At 40.8% G+C, this 15,640-nt stretch overlaps 1 long non-coding RNA gene and 1 pseudogene across 1 annotated transcript; one reads left to right on the top strand and one right to left on the bottom strand.

Annotated features, from left to right (window-relative positions):
- Nucleotides 1–232: 232 nt before the first annotated feature.
- Nucleotides 233–840, bottom strand: LOC141575196 (diphosphoinositol polyphosphate phosphohydrolase 2 pseudogene; annotated as a pseudogene).
- Nucleotides 841–1,327: 487 nt separating this feature from the next.
- Nucleotides 1,328–14,684, top strand: LOC141575195 (uncharacterized). Its single transcript, XR_012502578.1, has 5 exons — nucleotides 1,328–1,587; nucleotides 2,557–2,681; nucleotides 3,397–4,038; nucleotides 12,996–13,091; nucleotides 13,671–14,684. It is a non-coding gene; the product is annotated as an uncharacterized LOC141575195 (long non-coding RNA).
- The last annotated feature ends 956 nt before the right edge of the window (nucleotides 14,685–15,640 follow it).

Below are 15,640 nucleotides of genomic sequence, written 5' to 3'. Positions count from 1 at the left end.
CCACAGACTGACATCAAATGGATAAAAAAATACTGGGGAAAAAGTGAAAATGCCAACCAAAATAACAAGGTGGGTGGGCTGGGTGGAAGAGAACATTTAAGGCATCTAAAAAAAAAAAATCCACATGGCTTTGGCTAATTAAAATATTTTACACTATCTTTTTTCTTTTTAAAGAAGATTTGAAAGCACCTAAAAATCAAGCAGATTGTTAAAAAAAATCCCGCATGGCAAATTCAGTTTGTAAGCGTCCTTCAGATATTTGTCAAGGAAAATAAAGAAGCCTCTGCCCGTGAGATTGCACATGGTGGAAGAGGTCCTTCCAACCCTGTCTATCTTATGCTGGATGGCAGCCCAGAGGTTCGCTGTGCAGCAGCTACAAACAAGGTGTTACTCTCTGAAAGGGAAGGGACTGTGGAATTTCCACTGGTTGGCGAGCAACCCAGCTTTAATTTTTCCAGATACTCTGCATGTACAGGCTTATGACACTGGAGAACTTGATGGCATCCTTTACTTTGAACCACTCTATCTCCCTTCCTGTATTAACAGAATCTTCCCAGTCTTCTAATATTTCAGTGACAGTAAGGACATAGACATATGTCCTGTGCTTTCTGTCTTGGTTCTCATATATGCCCAGGAGTCTGCCTGACTTTCCTTTGACTCCAGCCTCTTGGTAAGCCTCCCTCACGGCAGCACCGGCAGGCTCCTCCTGGGGCTCCAGTCCTCCTCCTGGGCCAGTCCACTGGTCCGGGACCGACGCCTGCCCACCTGCAGCACCTCGTCCTCCTGCTCGCTCCGGAAGCACAGGGACGCCGCCCGCTTCTTGAAGCCCTCGCGGTCCTAGGTCCGCGGCCTAGGGGGGCTTGGACCTCATCCCAGAGGCGGGCTCTCGCTGCCGCGGCCCCTGCGGAGGCCGCCACCCCGCCGGGGCGCGGGGGCGAGGGCAAGTCGGGGCCCAGGGAGACGTGGCCGGTCAGTCCCAGAGCCGGCGGCCGCTCCGACGTGGGGCGAGGAGCGAGCGCCGGTCCCTGCAGCCAGGGCGCCCTGGAGGGAGCGCGGCCTCCGCCCGGGCGTCTGCGGCTCTCCCCGGAGCCCGCCGCCCGCTCGCCCCGGTTCCCGCCGCTGCCGCCGCCTCCCAGGGCGGAGCGGGGCGCGAGGTGCGGGGAGACGGCTGCAGGGGCTCCCGCCGGCCCGGCAGCAGCGCCGCGGCCGCGCGAGGCGTTTGGTGTCGGCTGCGGGCCGTCCCACCAGGGCCCTCTGACGTGCTGCGTGTGCACAGGTGGCTGCGCGTTGCCCGTCAGTGCGCCGCCCGTGGCGGGGTCTGTGTTCGGGGACGGGTGTGTTTGTGGCTGCAGTTGCCGCAGTTCGTCCCGGCCCTCCAGACCTCCCCAGCCCCACTCTCGGCCTCGTGGTCCTGGCACGACCGCTGCTTCTGCCCCGGATGCTTCCTCTGGGCTCCGCCCCCAGCACGTCCACGTCACGCCTGCTGCCTTAGTCCTGCAGAAATCCTGCGCTTTGGATTTGTGTCACCTTCTGTAAGTTGAAAGCTTCTGGACCAAGTGCGGCAGTGAGATGGAGTCAGAAGAGGAGGTGAGCAAAGTGATTTCTGTCCTGTACCTCTTTTTTTTTTCCTACCTTTTCAAGCTATTATTTCAAGATGCCTTTCTGAGGGCAAGGGTTAAAATTCACTCCCTTAGCTTTGCTGTTATTCTTCATTTCTAATAAATTGGGAACTACAAATACTCTACTTTTAAAAATGGTTGTATATGTTTACTCATTTGTTTTGGAATAAATTTGATGAAGATGAGTTTATGGGAAAGCAAAGTGTGACCAGGGGTTAGGAATTTAACTGGAAAATTGAATCTTCATGAAGCTTTCCACATTTCATTAGATGTTAAATTCTACAGTGAAGTTTCATATGATTATTAACTATAAGTATATTCCTAAATATCGTGGTTAAACTGTTATTAAAATAATATATCATAAAGCCATTAATATTTTTACATAATACAGTTGTTTGATTATTGAATTTTTCTTGTCAGATCTTAGTCAGCAACCTCAGTTTTTTCTTTTAGTGATTTTGTAACAAGAATAAAAATATATTTTTATTTTTTTTGACACAGTTTTATTAAAATGACTTGAGAGTGTATGAGCATTTTTCAGTTTATTTTCTTCTTTCACATTATATTTTTAATTTTGTGTCCTTCTACATTGTATTCTAAAATTTGGAACCGATTGATATGTGCTTTTCACTTCACTATCATGAGGGATGTTTTTTCAGATGAAACTGAAAAATTTAGTAATTCATCTTTTGTCAGTATTAAAAGCAGACCAGCTAGGCTCCTTTGTGCCGCACTAAAAATAATACCAGAACATAAGAAAGGTTTCTGTATTACTTTATGTGCTCTGTGATAGCGTCTTTTCTGTGAACACACTCAACTCCTAATAAGACCCTGGCATTGAAAATTTACTTGTACATACACAGGGTTATATTATGCTTCCTTGATCCTTGAAATGAGTATGGATGCTGACAGAAATCTTTGTGCTGTTCTCCCAAAGGTATTGCCATCAGAGAGTCAGCAAAGGTGGTTGACCAAGCCCAAAGGAGGGTGCTGAGGGGAGTTGATGACCTGGACTTTTTCATAGGGGATGAAGCCATAGATAAACCCACGTATGCCACAAAGGTAAACTCCCCACCGGGATTTGCTTCTGTAAGTGTATCACCAAGAACAGAGCAGGAGGATGAATCATGGAAAATGGTAGATTTCATAGCAATTGTACTTGTGAGCTGTGTATTTTATTCTTGTGTTGGAAAAGAGGTTTTGTTGTTGTTGGTTTTGTATGGGGTATTTTTCAAAATTGAAGTATAGTTGATTTACAGTGTTGTGTTAGTTGAACAAGGTATTTTTCATGTGGGGAATCAAGTGAATTTACAAAACCCCGGAATGCAGGATTGACTCTGGGAATGCTGGGCTTCATGTGAGAGCAAGACCTGCTTCTGTGGAAAATTGCAGGTTGACTCACTAACCTGTCAGATGTAGAAGAGCTGTAGATTGATTAATTAAAAAGAAGCACTAAAATTGTTTAACTAGGTATTTGTTCTGAAAACCTCCAAACTCCAAATGGAATGGTATGGCAGATTAGCTGTACTTTTCCATCTGTTACTCCACTGTTAAGATGATACTTTGTACTTAGAGATGTGAAGTAGAATATAAATGATAATATAACTTAATATTTCTGGTAAAGTGTCTGTTATTTCTTTACATAAATTAACATTCACCCAGTGCAAAGGACCTGTTTTCTCTAATAACTCAGTCTCTTCTGGGCCAGTGCTATTAAAACTGTTGCTTTTACTGACATGGACTGAAGATTGACATAGTTTGTTTTCTCTTCCTTTAGTGGCCAATAAGACATGGAATAATTGAAGACTGAGATCTAATGGAGAGGTTCATGGAACAAGTTATTTTTAATTTTCCCTGAGCTGAACCTGAGGGCCATCACTTTTTGATGCTGAGTAACTGGGACTGAGAGAAGAGCCCTGTGGATTCTGGGTTGCTTAGATTTTAAACCCAGGATATTCTTCTCTGGGGAGTTTTTAATTCCTGCTAAAGCTCTTTGTATGAGTTGGAGTGCTTTTTGGGCAAATAACAGAAGGTTCAACCAAAATGTCCAAAACCAAAGAGGGCTTATTATCCCACAAAACAGGATGCCAGGGTCAGGACACTCAGGGCTGGTTACTTGAGCAGCTGAGAGATGGAGGTGAGAACCCAGCCTAATTCACTTGTTTGGCCTCTTGTGCTGGTTCCCCTCAGGCCCCAGGGTGGCTGCCCGAGTTCCTGTACTGACTCTTGGTGTATTTACTTTCAGAGTTTTAGAATTAAGACTCTCTTCCTCAGAAACCTTCCTAGCAGATTTGCCCTGTCTGTCCGTGCCCAGTGTGGGCCCTAGAGGGGAACAAAATTACTTTGGTACATTTTGATGAGTCAAGATTCTCTCCTGTTGCTGGTGAGGGGACCACATCTCATCACCTGGCCCCAAGAGGTAAGTACCTAAACCGGCCTCCAGCAGCAAGGAATGAGGAGGGAGGAATGGGTTTGAGTAGGAAACCACCTGTGTAGTTAGGTGTCCTCCTGAAATAACTGGATGGCTCTGACCTTTGCTTCTTACAGCAGAGGGAGCTGAGTCAAGGTGCTGTTTTGCCAAGGTTAAATCTCACTCTAACACTGAGCTGAGTTACGGGCCCTGATATTGTGGATGTAATTGATCTTGTTCAGATGAAATAAAACAATACAGAGAAATGAAGAGAAGTGTCTCTTGGTTGTGGAGCCTGTTTTCATTGTTTTATGTTCTTTTTAAGTTAAAATTAATTACATGTATAAAACACTTACTTTAAGGAGAGCAATTGCATGTAACATAAGCTGCACATTAAAACTTACATAATTTAGCTTTGCATTTTTTCCATGCTAGTGCATTGTCAAATGGTCCCTGATCCAATTATATAATTCTTCCTAATGTTAAATATGGAATATTCTTTAGAATTATCTGGCTTAAAATATGTTAAGTACAAGGCTGTTATGGTAGTTAGTGGAATCTATATATTTTGTGTCTATTAAATCAAGTCCTTGAAAGTGCTCTAAGCTTTTTCCTGGCTGTATCTTCACAACTAGGAATTGCCACATCCAAGTACTGTGTTTTACAGGCCACTGTGTATTTTCTCTCCTGTGTATCTACGATGGTTTATGTAAAATACATGGAGCCAGGAAACTGACAGTATGTCTGAGTGGCTTTGTCTTTACAGCCAAAACAAATTACAGACTCCAACCTGCCATGCTTGGCATGTTCCCTTCTCTCGTACGTCACATAACTACCTGTTGGTAGGACTCCAGGCATGGGCCTGGGGCCCAGCTTCCTCTCCCTGCCTGCCCCATCCTGCTCTGCTCAGAGGGAGTCTGAGTCTTAGGCCTGTGGAGCAAATGCAATCACCAGGACACAGCCCACAGGAAATTTTTCCTACCAGGAATTTTTCTGCTCTAGCTGGCATATACACCGCAGTACAATAAAACCAATTGCTGGGAACGAACTGGAGGTGCTTGGTATGAATATGGAAAAGCTTAAGTCCTTTGCCAAAAATGAGTATCTGAAGAGAATTTTCAAAAATAATTGTTTATTACATTAAACATAAGAAAATATTGTGTTACATTTATTGTACTTTGAAGTTAGCAGGTGTGTTTGCTGCATGATGTGACAGAGGAAGTTATGAGAAGGGTGGTTTTATCTCAGGCTTATGTCCTTCCTCATCAGTTACTGGGATAATTGAAGGGGAGTGAAGCAGGTACAGGGATTTGTGGCCATGTCCAGAAATTCATTGAAGACATTTACTGAACCACTACATCAGCTAATGGCTTCTTGGTGTAAAAGAGTCTAAAAGTTTTAAATTAAAGTTCCCTCAGTAGCCTATGAAATTGTCCCTTCTGACTGCCATGACAGACATCTGCACATCCATGTTGGGAATGAGCTCAGTACGGCTCATGTTTTTCAAGAAGTTTCAGAGACTCAACTCATGTTGGTCACGTGGACTAAACAGATAGCAAATGGGAACCACACTCTTTTCTCTAATACTGAATTTCCCAGAGTTCAAGACAGAATCATATATTCTAAAGAACTGCAGTGCTCTTGAAGGGAAATTGAATTGTAACTGTAGAGGAGATTTGCAAACCTTTTTGAATATGAATCAGGGGAGAAAGAGCAAGCAGCAGTGCTGCCCAAGGATGCTGGGAACCAGGAGCTCTGCCATCCACTTGAGAGCAGGAAAGATGTGTGTCCCAGCTCAGGGATGGAGGGTCACCCTTCCTTTATCCTTTTGTTCCAATCAAGTCCTCAGTAGCCTGTGTGCTGCCCACCCACATTGGCAAGGGCAGGTCTCCAAACTCAGTCTGCTGCATGCTAAGCTCTTCCAGAGACACCCTCTCAGACACACCCCAGAAAGAATGGTTTACCAGCTCTCGGGGTACCCCTTAGCCCAGTCAAGCTGACACATAATATTCACCATGACATGTGGCTTGTCCTGGCTTACCGCAGTAACTCCCTTCCTGGTTCATGAGGGTGGCTCAGACCTGCTCTGTCCTGTACACTAGCACTGGCCGGTGTGGAGCTGGACATCCTTGGCACTGCTGAGTCTGTTACTGCTGGCCCGTGTTCTTCCCATTTTCAGTATATTGTCATCTCCACTCCTACTTGCCCTTCCTTGAGGATTTATGCTTTTAAAAATATTTCTTTACTGCAGTTATGGAGAGGTTTGGGACTGGAGCAATATTAGTTGCATGTGTTCAGCTTGCTTTCTTTATCCAGAAATATGGATTGATTTTTATATTACTGACTAATTATTCATTTTTGAATTAATATTTGATGATATTTTACCATTATTATGAATGAAATGCTTATGTAACTTATATTCATGTGAAGTATTAATCATATACTTCAGTATTTAAAAATAAGAAAAACTTGATATCTCCAATTTAGATCTCGTTATGTATAAATAATGGTTTTTGGAAGGTTTTATTTAAATTAGTCCTCTAAAGGAACAATTACTGGTGGTAAACATAGGAGAAAAGGAGGATTGAGGAAAACATAGATTTATGATTATGGTTCTGAGAACCCAGAAGAATGTGTCTTTAATAATGCTGAATTTGATTCAGGAACCAGGAGAACCTAATTTTATTGTAAACTTTCTCTTAATGGAAGTGTATAGATTTTAATGTTAGTTCTTCACAGATGGTGAATTGTTTGGCAGCAAGTACTAAAGTGTAAAAATCAGTGATTTAAGCAAGTTAAAGGTTTTATTTTTCTTAAAGTCATTTGTAGCAGGGAGGGCAGTGCTGGTAGGTCAGGTTTCTGGTGTCATTAGGGATCTGTGTGCTCTAGTATATTTAGCATATGGCTTCCATTCTAAGATTGCCTTAGATCACAAGTTAGCTGCTGCAGCTCCAGTCATCACCTCCATATTCCAGGAAAGAAGGGGTTAAGAGCAGAAGTGGGCCTACTACATGAGTCTACCTTCAACCTTGTAAGGAGCTTTCCCAGAAGACACATCCAATAACTTTTGCTTCTTATTGGCCAGAACTTACTTAGCCATCCCTGTACACCAGGAAGTCTGGGAAATGCTGTTTTCTGGGCCTGTGATTGATCAGTGGTCTGTCATTAAGGCAGAAGGCAGAATAGATACTGGGTAGGGAAATTGCAGTGCCTGCCAGAATGATGTGACTACAGGTATGAAGACAGTGGCAGATCAAGAATTCAGCTGTCTTCACAACTGTGGTTGGATATGGAAAGTGTTTTCCACGTTACAGAGCCAACAGGCTAGGGAAAAGCCACACCAGGATGTGCTGTGGCTTCTGCCCTGGGGTGAAGTCTTTCTTCTGTTAGCTTCTCCGCCTGTGGAGAAATAAACCAGGAAGTTGTATTGGGAGTCTCTGTGGCCTTCGCACACAGGCTGTAACTCAGGGTTTCACAACTCTTGTAATGAACTTTTTTTTCTTATTATACAACTATAAGTGCGATTTAGAAAATTTGGAAGATGCTTGTGGGGCTTTTCACACTCCTATCTCATTATCATAAATATTAACATTTAGTATAGATATACTTAATCTTTTCACTCATGTTTTTATATGATTTGCATTCAATATTGTGTCCTCCATCCCTCTCCCCCATTTTCTTGCACGGTTTTCATAATCCTCGCTTTAATGGTCATGCAATCATGTATCCAGTGGTTGTTTCCTGTCTGTTTAGCAGCCCCACTATTTTTAGATGTTTACTTTTGTTTCCAGTTTCTTGGTTTTGTAAGACATAACATAAAGTAATCTTTGCACATTTTTTCTATATTTAGAGAATTTTTATATTAAGAATATAAAAGTTATATATATATATAATTTGGAGGTCCAGATGTGTTAATAATTTTGAATCTCTGGTATACAATTTCACACTGAAATCTTCAATGTACAAGAAGCCACATTATTTGAACTCTTAGGATTGATTAATATCATTTTTGATTATTTGACTTTTTAATTTGCAGTTTGAATACCTTTGATCTTAAGCAGTTTTTCATGTATTTATTAGTTGTATTTTCTCCTTTGTGAATTGCCTATTCATGTCCTGGGTTTTGTACATATCAGTGTTTTATTGCTTTTATTGTTGCTATGATTTCTTTGAACTTTATTCTACTTAAATTTTTCTTTTGTGATAAAATGCACATACCATAAAATTTATCATTTTAACCATTTCTGAATGTACAGTTTGGTGAGTTGTGTACATTGACATTGTTGTGCAACCATCACCACCATCCATCTCAGGAACTTCTTCATCTTCCAAACTGAAACTCTGTCCACATTAAAGAATAACTCTCTTTCCCCCTCTCCCAGCCCTAGCCCCCACCATCCCCCCTCTGTCTCTATGACTGTAACTATTCTGGTTCCTCATATAAGTGGAAACATCCAGTATTAGTCCTTTCATGACTGGCTTATTTCACTTGGTATAAGGTCTTCAGGGTTCAGCCACATTGTAGCATTTGTCAGAATTTCCTTCCTTTTTTAGGGCTGAATAATATTCTGTTGTATGTATGGCCACAATCTGTTTATGGTGTGAACTCTTTCATATAACAGATAAGAATTTTTTGTCATAAGCAGATACTTTTTCTCACTTGATTTTTTTGTAAGTTATGTTTTTGAACATCTATAATTGTAAATTTTTATGTAAGTAAACCTACTTTCCTTTGATGTTTATATATATTTTTCATTCATCTGGGATTTATTTGGAACATCACTTGACACTGAAATTAAACCCAGGGAGAATCCAGAGCCAGGGTTAATCTACTTCTTGTTGGAATGCCTTCTATAGGCTCACATTTTTTTTTAAACCAGGCAGGAAGGAAACATTGCATGACTATGCTCCCACTTTGCATACCTTTCTAGCCTTCCTCTCTTCATCCTATTCCCCCCTCTAATCAGTTTAAATGTTATGTTTATAAAATTAACTTATTAAGGTGCTTGGATTCCTCTTCAAGGTAAGAGAAGACTCTAGGTCTCTGGAGTTAATTCATTCAATTTCTTCTGGCCTGAGATATATTCTTGATATTACAGTTGATTGTTGATATATTCAGCACTTGCTAAAGGCCCAGCCCTCTCCCCACCAAGCATTTGCATGAATTAACTCACTTATTTAATCCCACAGACAATTGTGGGGTAGGTAGTTATTACGCCTGTTTTTCAGGTTGATAGGAGGTGCCATAAGGAGATATATTGTAACCTAAATATTGGAATCCACAGCTATTCTTCATGTGCTTTAAATGAAAGAAAACTAAAAAAAAAATCTGATATAGTAATCACTAACACAGTGCTAAATGTGTACTGGGAACATTAAGGTATTAACTAATTTGATCTCAGCCCCTTGAGGTAGGCACATTAAAATAAGTAATGTGTTGTTGAATAATGTTTAGATCACTTACTTACAATCTGCTTTTGATGACTTTATTATTTCTTGTCTATGTCTTAAGATTGCTTTCTCTCTCCCATTCAGGGAGTGTATTGATTCTAATCAGAGTAATTAAAACTTACTTGGGGCATGATGTTTGAGCTTTGTATCAGACAGGAGTATAAACTAAAGCCCCCAGCTAGTTGATAGCCAGATTTGATTATTTGCTTGAAGAGTTAGCATACACACAGCACAGAATTCAAAAGCTGCAGTAGGATTTCCAGTGCAAGAGTGTCTCCTTCCCACTTCTGTGTTGCCTTCCAGATCCCCTTCCTGGAGGAAACCAACTTTACTGGTGCTTAACCAGCAATAATTATGTGCAGGCACATGGATTATACATAAACTTGCTTCATAAAATGGTAACAAAATTGACATACTATGGTACATTTTGATTTTTACTTTAAAAATTTTAGAAATTATAATTTGAAATATATGAAATTTACCCACTAAACACAGTTTTAAATATATCATTTGGTAACGTTACCTACATTGATATTGTGGTGTAACAGAACTCTAGAACTTTTCCATCTTGCAAGATAAAACTTTGTGCCCATAAACAGCTCCTCATTTCTCTCCCTCATACACCTTGCTTTTTAAAAAAAATGTTGTAGATACAGAAGTATATTTAAGAATGTGTATGTATGGAGAGGCCTATTTTCATGTAGCAAATTTATAGTAGATATTGTTTCATATCTGCAGACACACTGCCCATCCTTTTTAATTGCTGCAAAGTGTTACATTTTATGGATGTGACCTAATCTGTGTAATCAGTTCCTTGTTATGTGCAGTTATGTTGTTTCTGATCTTGGAAGCTGTGACAACTGTGCACCTCTCTGAGGCACCTTGTTTTAGATGTCCCTTGGCTTGACAATGGAATTTGATTTTGTCTCATAGTCTTTGTTCAGAGACTTTCTCTTCAGTAGGTGAGTTTCTCACTGGTACATGCTGATGATTTTAGTGATAATAATGCACTTTCACTGAGTACATTCCCCATGCCAGGTGCTGCCATGAGCACTTTGTTTAGACTCCTGTGAAGTCAGTGCTAATTATGCATGGAGAGAGGAAATCACTTTCCAAACTTGGTAAAATCGAAGGTGGGGTGTAGCTGGGCTGATTGGAGTTGGAGCTCTCCCGTTGCCCGTGCTGAAATGGCCTGGGCTGTGTGGCAGGTGTGTGTGGTCACAGCTGCTTTTCTGGTGCTGTGCTTTCTGGTTTTAGTGTGTTTTATTTATGTGTGGATATTTTAAAACTCAGGCTTGGCTTTCTCTTTGGTTTCTATTGGGTGCATATTCGTTCTGATAATTGGTAAAACATATTTTAACATAACTGTACTTTTGTATAAGATATTTACCTGTATTTGTTTAGGGATGATTACTTCCAACTGTGCTTAGTGACCACATTGGTACATGGCCACATTTCTTACCTCCTCCTCCTTTCTTCTATCACCTGCTTTTGATTGTTTATGTTAGTGTACTTACTCTGATATTTATGTTTGTGACTTTATGTTTAGTGGTGTCTCTGTTGCTCTACCAAGAAAACAATATCTTTTGATTCCATGACACAAGGGCATCAGTGTCTTTATATTTTCCTCCTTTCCATCTGTGCCTGTCAACTTGATACTACTCCTGTTGTTTTAATTTATAATATTTACATTCTGTTCTATAGCTATAGATTCTCCCAGAAAAGAAAAGCATTTATCCCTACATCTTAAATGGACTACTTGCTCACTGTAAGTCTTTGGCTGTACTTTATGCATTCTTATTATTTGGCTAAAGCTTATTGTCTGATGGTTAATTCATGAAGGGTTCATAGAAACCAAATTCTCTCAAGTTGTTGTATGTTTAAAGATATTTTGTTTTTGCAACAGACTTGATTGGCAGTGTGGCCAGATATAGAATTCTGGGGTCATATTTTCCTGCCAGAAAACTCTGTAAATGTGGCCCTGTGTGTCCCAGTGTCCTGCATGCAGCTGTGCCAATGGCCAAGACAGGCTACCCTTTTCCTGCTTTAAGAGTATGTTGCTCTACTCAATAAGCCTAACAAAACACCATAGGCTGAGTGGCTTCAACAACAGACAGTTGTTTTCTCACAGCTCTGGGGGCTTTAGGTCTGAGATCAAGGTGCCATCATGGTTGGTTTATGGTGAGATCTCTCTTCCTGGCTTGTAGATGGCCTCCTTCTCACCAGGTCCTTGTGTGGCTCTTCCTCTGTGTGTGAGTGAGAGAGAGCTCCCTGATCCCTCTGCCTTATCCTGCAGAGATGTTAGTGCTGTCCTGTGACCTCACTGATCCTGGATTACCCCTCTAGGGGCTTCATCTCCAAACACAGTCACCTGAGGGTTGCAGCTTCAGCATAAGAGTTTTGGGACACACAGCTCAGTATATAACAAAGGGTAATGTGGATTTTTATTTATTTATTTTTTTGCCAAAAGGCCTAGATTTTTTTTCCTTTCTTTGTTTTTTATTTTCTCCTTTTCTCTCTCTTTTTTTCCCTAGCTTAAATATGTGATGTAAATCCATATTTATTAACATGGAAAAATGTTCAACATATTGCTGAATGACAAAAAGCAGGTTTACTTATTTTTATCTTTATGTAATCCTGTTAATTTCCTCCTATTAGATAATAGTTATTATTTTAAATAGACATTTTAAAAAACTCAGATATCTATGTCATGATTTTCATCTGCTTTATTTTTATATTTTTCTGGGTACATGTTTTTTATCTGCCATTTGTTTTTTCCTATTTTTCTCTCTCCCCTCTCTTTTTCTATGAGTGTTTTTATTTGATGTTTGGCTAGTCTTCTTGTGTTCTTTCCTCATCTTTGAGTGAGGGGAGATCTTTCTGAACTGGCTGTGTGTTGGGTTTAGGCTGGGTGGTGGGCAGTGTCTGGCTGAAGCAGCTTCTGTCCCAGGCTTGTCTTTCTCACAGCAGATGGTGGAGGTGTAACTTCTCACCTTGCCGCCTGTGCTCTGAGGGGAGGGGCCTGGGGAGCGAGGCTCCTGCAGCTGTGCTGCTCAGACTACTCTGAATCCAAGCAAGGGCTCTCTGCTATTGCTCTTCTCTGGAGAACTGGATATTGCCTGGTATCTGAAGTCACTGGTGTTCTCTTTCCATGTCCTCACTCATCTGGTCTCAGTGGGGCTGTTATTGCCCTTGGCAGCTCAGTGCACGTCTCTTCAGATTCACGGTGTTTGGGTGTTCTGTTATCCGAGGTGGAGTTTCCTTTTCTGTAGCTTGTTCTTGTTTTGGGGTGGATTAGTAAGAGCAGAAGTGTTTAGAGAGGCTTTGCTCTCTCAAAGATTTTAAACCTCACAGCCAAAATGTGTTTAATCAATCACTCTGGGTGTACTCTGTCTGTCAAATTAAGGAGTTGTACAGCATCTTAATGAACATGCTTTTAGATTAACTTATTGCCGTTCTGATGTAATTACATGAAATTTGGGTGAACACTAAATATAGTGAATATTTCCTTACAGACAGAACCTCCTCTGAATACACCAGAAAATAGAGAATATCTTGCAGAAATTATGTTCAAATTATTTAATGTACCAGGACTCTACTTTGCAGTTCAGGTAAGGACAAGTGACTTTCATGATTCCCAAGTGACCTTAGTTGTCTAATGTGGAAGAAATGGTGATTCTAGAGGCCTCTGTAAGATTGTGTGGTGTGGTTTCCTTTCCCATGCACTCAAGTGCGCATGAACTCATCCCATTCAGGTCCGAGCTCAAACACTGTACAGAGCAATTTCTGTGATTTATGTTTTTACTGCTGGTGTAGAGTTTGTCCAGCTTTTGTCTGTTTACATTCATTAAAATCTAAAGTATCTTCAGGAAGACAAGATCAAGATGTAGGTGTGGTTCTTTGGCTTTTTTTACTTCTGATCTTAAAAAAGAAAATATACTATAGAATCTGTTAAAACAAAACAAAATGAAACAAAATAAATGTCTTTCAAGGGTTTCCCTTTGTGGATCTGAGCTCCTGTGGTTCCATGAGTTTGCAGAACTTCCCCTGAAGCTGCTTGTTCTTCATAGGGGGTTTTGTTTTTAGGTGTAATGTATCTGCCTCTATATAAGGGAATTGACTGAAATTTGGGGGAATAAATGATAAAATTGTTTTCCAAAATGCTTCCTGCATATTCTATTCCCTTGTAGGAAAAAAGAGGAGGAGTTGCATAGATGATTAACTTGGAAGATTCCACATGCTGTGTCCTCTGTGTGGTGATTCTCAGTAGACAGTGATGTCTTAAAGACTCTGAAAATGCCTACATTAGAAAACTCTGTTTATTCCACCACTTCCAAATTTAACCAGAAATATTCCCCAACCCCTAAGCTGTTTCTGTTCCATGGACTAGGAGACACTTCAGGAAACACTGGCCCAGTGGTTCTCAAAGTTATCTATGCAGCAAGGTCTCCTCAAAAGTGTTTTTTCCAAAATACACATTCTCAGAATTTATATCAGACCACGGGTTTCCAGCCTCAAAATTTTGGATCGGGCAGTCCTCAGGGGAGTGGAGGGTACTGAGCTGTGTGTTGTGGGATGTCTAGCAGCATCTCTGGTCTTGACCCACCAGGGGAAGCACCACCACCAGCCTCCCCTCCCTCAAGTGTGACAGCGAGAAATGTCACCAGATATTGCCAGGTGCTCCTTGGGGGCAAAATTGCACCTGGTTGAGAACCACTATCCTGGTTCTGCCAGATGAGAATTTCTGGGTGCCAGGCCCAGTATTTTGTCTTTCTAAAGTCCCCACAAGTAGTCTTATTGCAATCCATCTGTGGACCCACACTGGGAACCAGTGGATTAGAAATTAAAACCTCCTGATTCCACAATAAAATTCCTTTCTCTCTGGCTTTTCTTTGCAAAGCTTTGATTTATCTTACTGAGAAGTTGACTCCTCCAGATTAAGTGCACAGAATTTACATGTTAGTTGTCCACTTTGGAATTTGGATTTGGGAGGAAGATGGAAGGTAGGGAAGGGAAAGGTCATTCAGACTCAGTAAGAAAGAAAGGGCCTATTGCTCCAACCTGAAGATATGCTTGTGGAACACTTGAGAAAGTCCCCATGCTGATGGTCTCTGTGGTATTTGTGAAGGCAGTGCTGGCCTTAGCTGTGTACTGGACATCATGACAAGTTGGTGAACACACATTAACAGGAATCATCATTGACAGCAAGGATGGGGTCACTCACGCTATCCCAATGGTCAGCAGGGCAGCAAGTTCTGCTCTGTCTGTGGGCCTAACCTGATTTGAGGTGAAGGAAGCAGTGAAAGAAAAAAAAACCCTTCTGTTAATTAAAGCACCACTTTTGAAGACATACCTGTACTTAGCAAAGGTAACAAGAGACTTTAAACACAGTTGTGTGAGAAAGTGGAAGATGCCTAGTGTCTGTGGCACTGGCAGTTGGAAATTTGCAGTAGCAGATTTGTGCAGTCTGGTGTCAGCAGTCGTCTGATGTCCCTGGCTCTGCTTGGCCCCGGTGTCACTTTGCCAGGAGGGTTTTCCTGACTTTCATTCTGAACTGTAATCTGGATATCAGTGGGTGCAGCACATGAACATTTGGAGGATGATTTTGTGTTCTGTGACAATCCTCTGGAGAGGATTTTTTTCTTGCTTTTTAAAAATTTTTTAAGAGCCAAGAAGGAGAGATTGTTCCCCTTGACTTGCAGGATGCTCTGCAATGTCACTTTTTGGTTTTAATTTTCAAAATATTACAGAAGTGATTTCTAATTCAGGCTTCAAGAGACTATATATATATATATATATATATATATATATATATATATACATATATATTTGGTACAATGGACTAGTTAAATGAATTATTTAAAGATTTTTTTTTTAATTAATTGAAGCTATCTGGAGGGGGTTACATTGGGAATTCAGACCTGCCTTTCCTCCTCCACGTCCCTTCTTGGAGGCAACCCCTGATACTAATGTTTGTTATTTTGTGTATTACAAGTATCTTTTGTGCAAATATAGGTTTGTGTGTGTATGTGCTAAGCTCCTTTTAAAAATGCAATAAATGAATCACTATGCTATACACTGGAAACTAACAGAATTTTGTAAATCAACTAAGACAAATTTAAAAAATGCAAACTAGTTTTTTTTAAAAAACAATTCATTT

This window comes from Camelus bactrianus, chromosome 3 (genome assembly GCF_048773025.1).
Source record: "Camelus bactrianus isolate YW-2024 breed Bactrian camel chromosome 3, ASM4877302v1, whole genome shotgun sequence".
Lineage (NCBI taxonomy): Eukaryota > Metazoa > Chordata > Mammalia > Artiodactyla > Camelidae > Camelus > Camelus bactrianus.
Note: the sequence above shows the minus strand (reverse complement) of the source record. Positions and strands in the feature narration are given on the sequence as shown.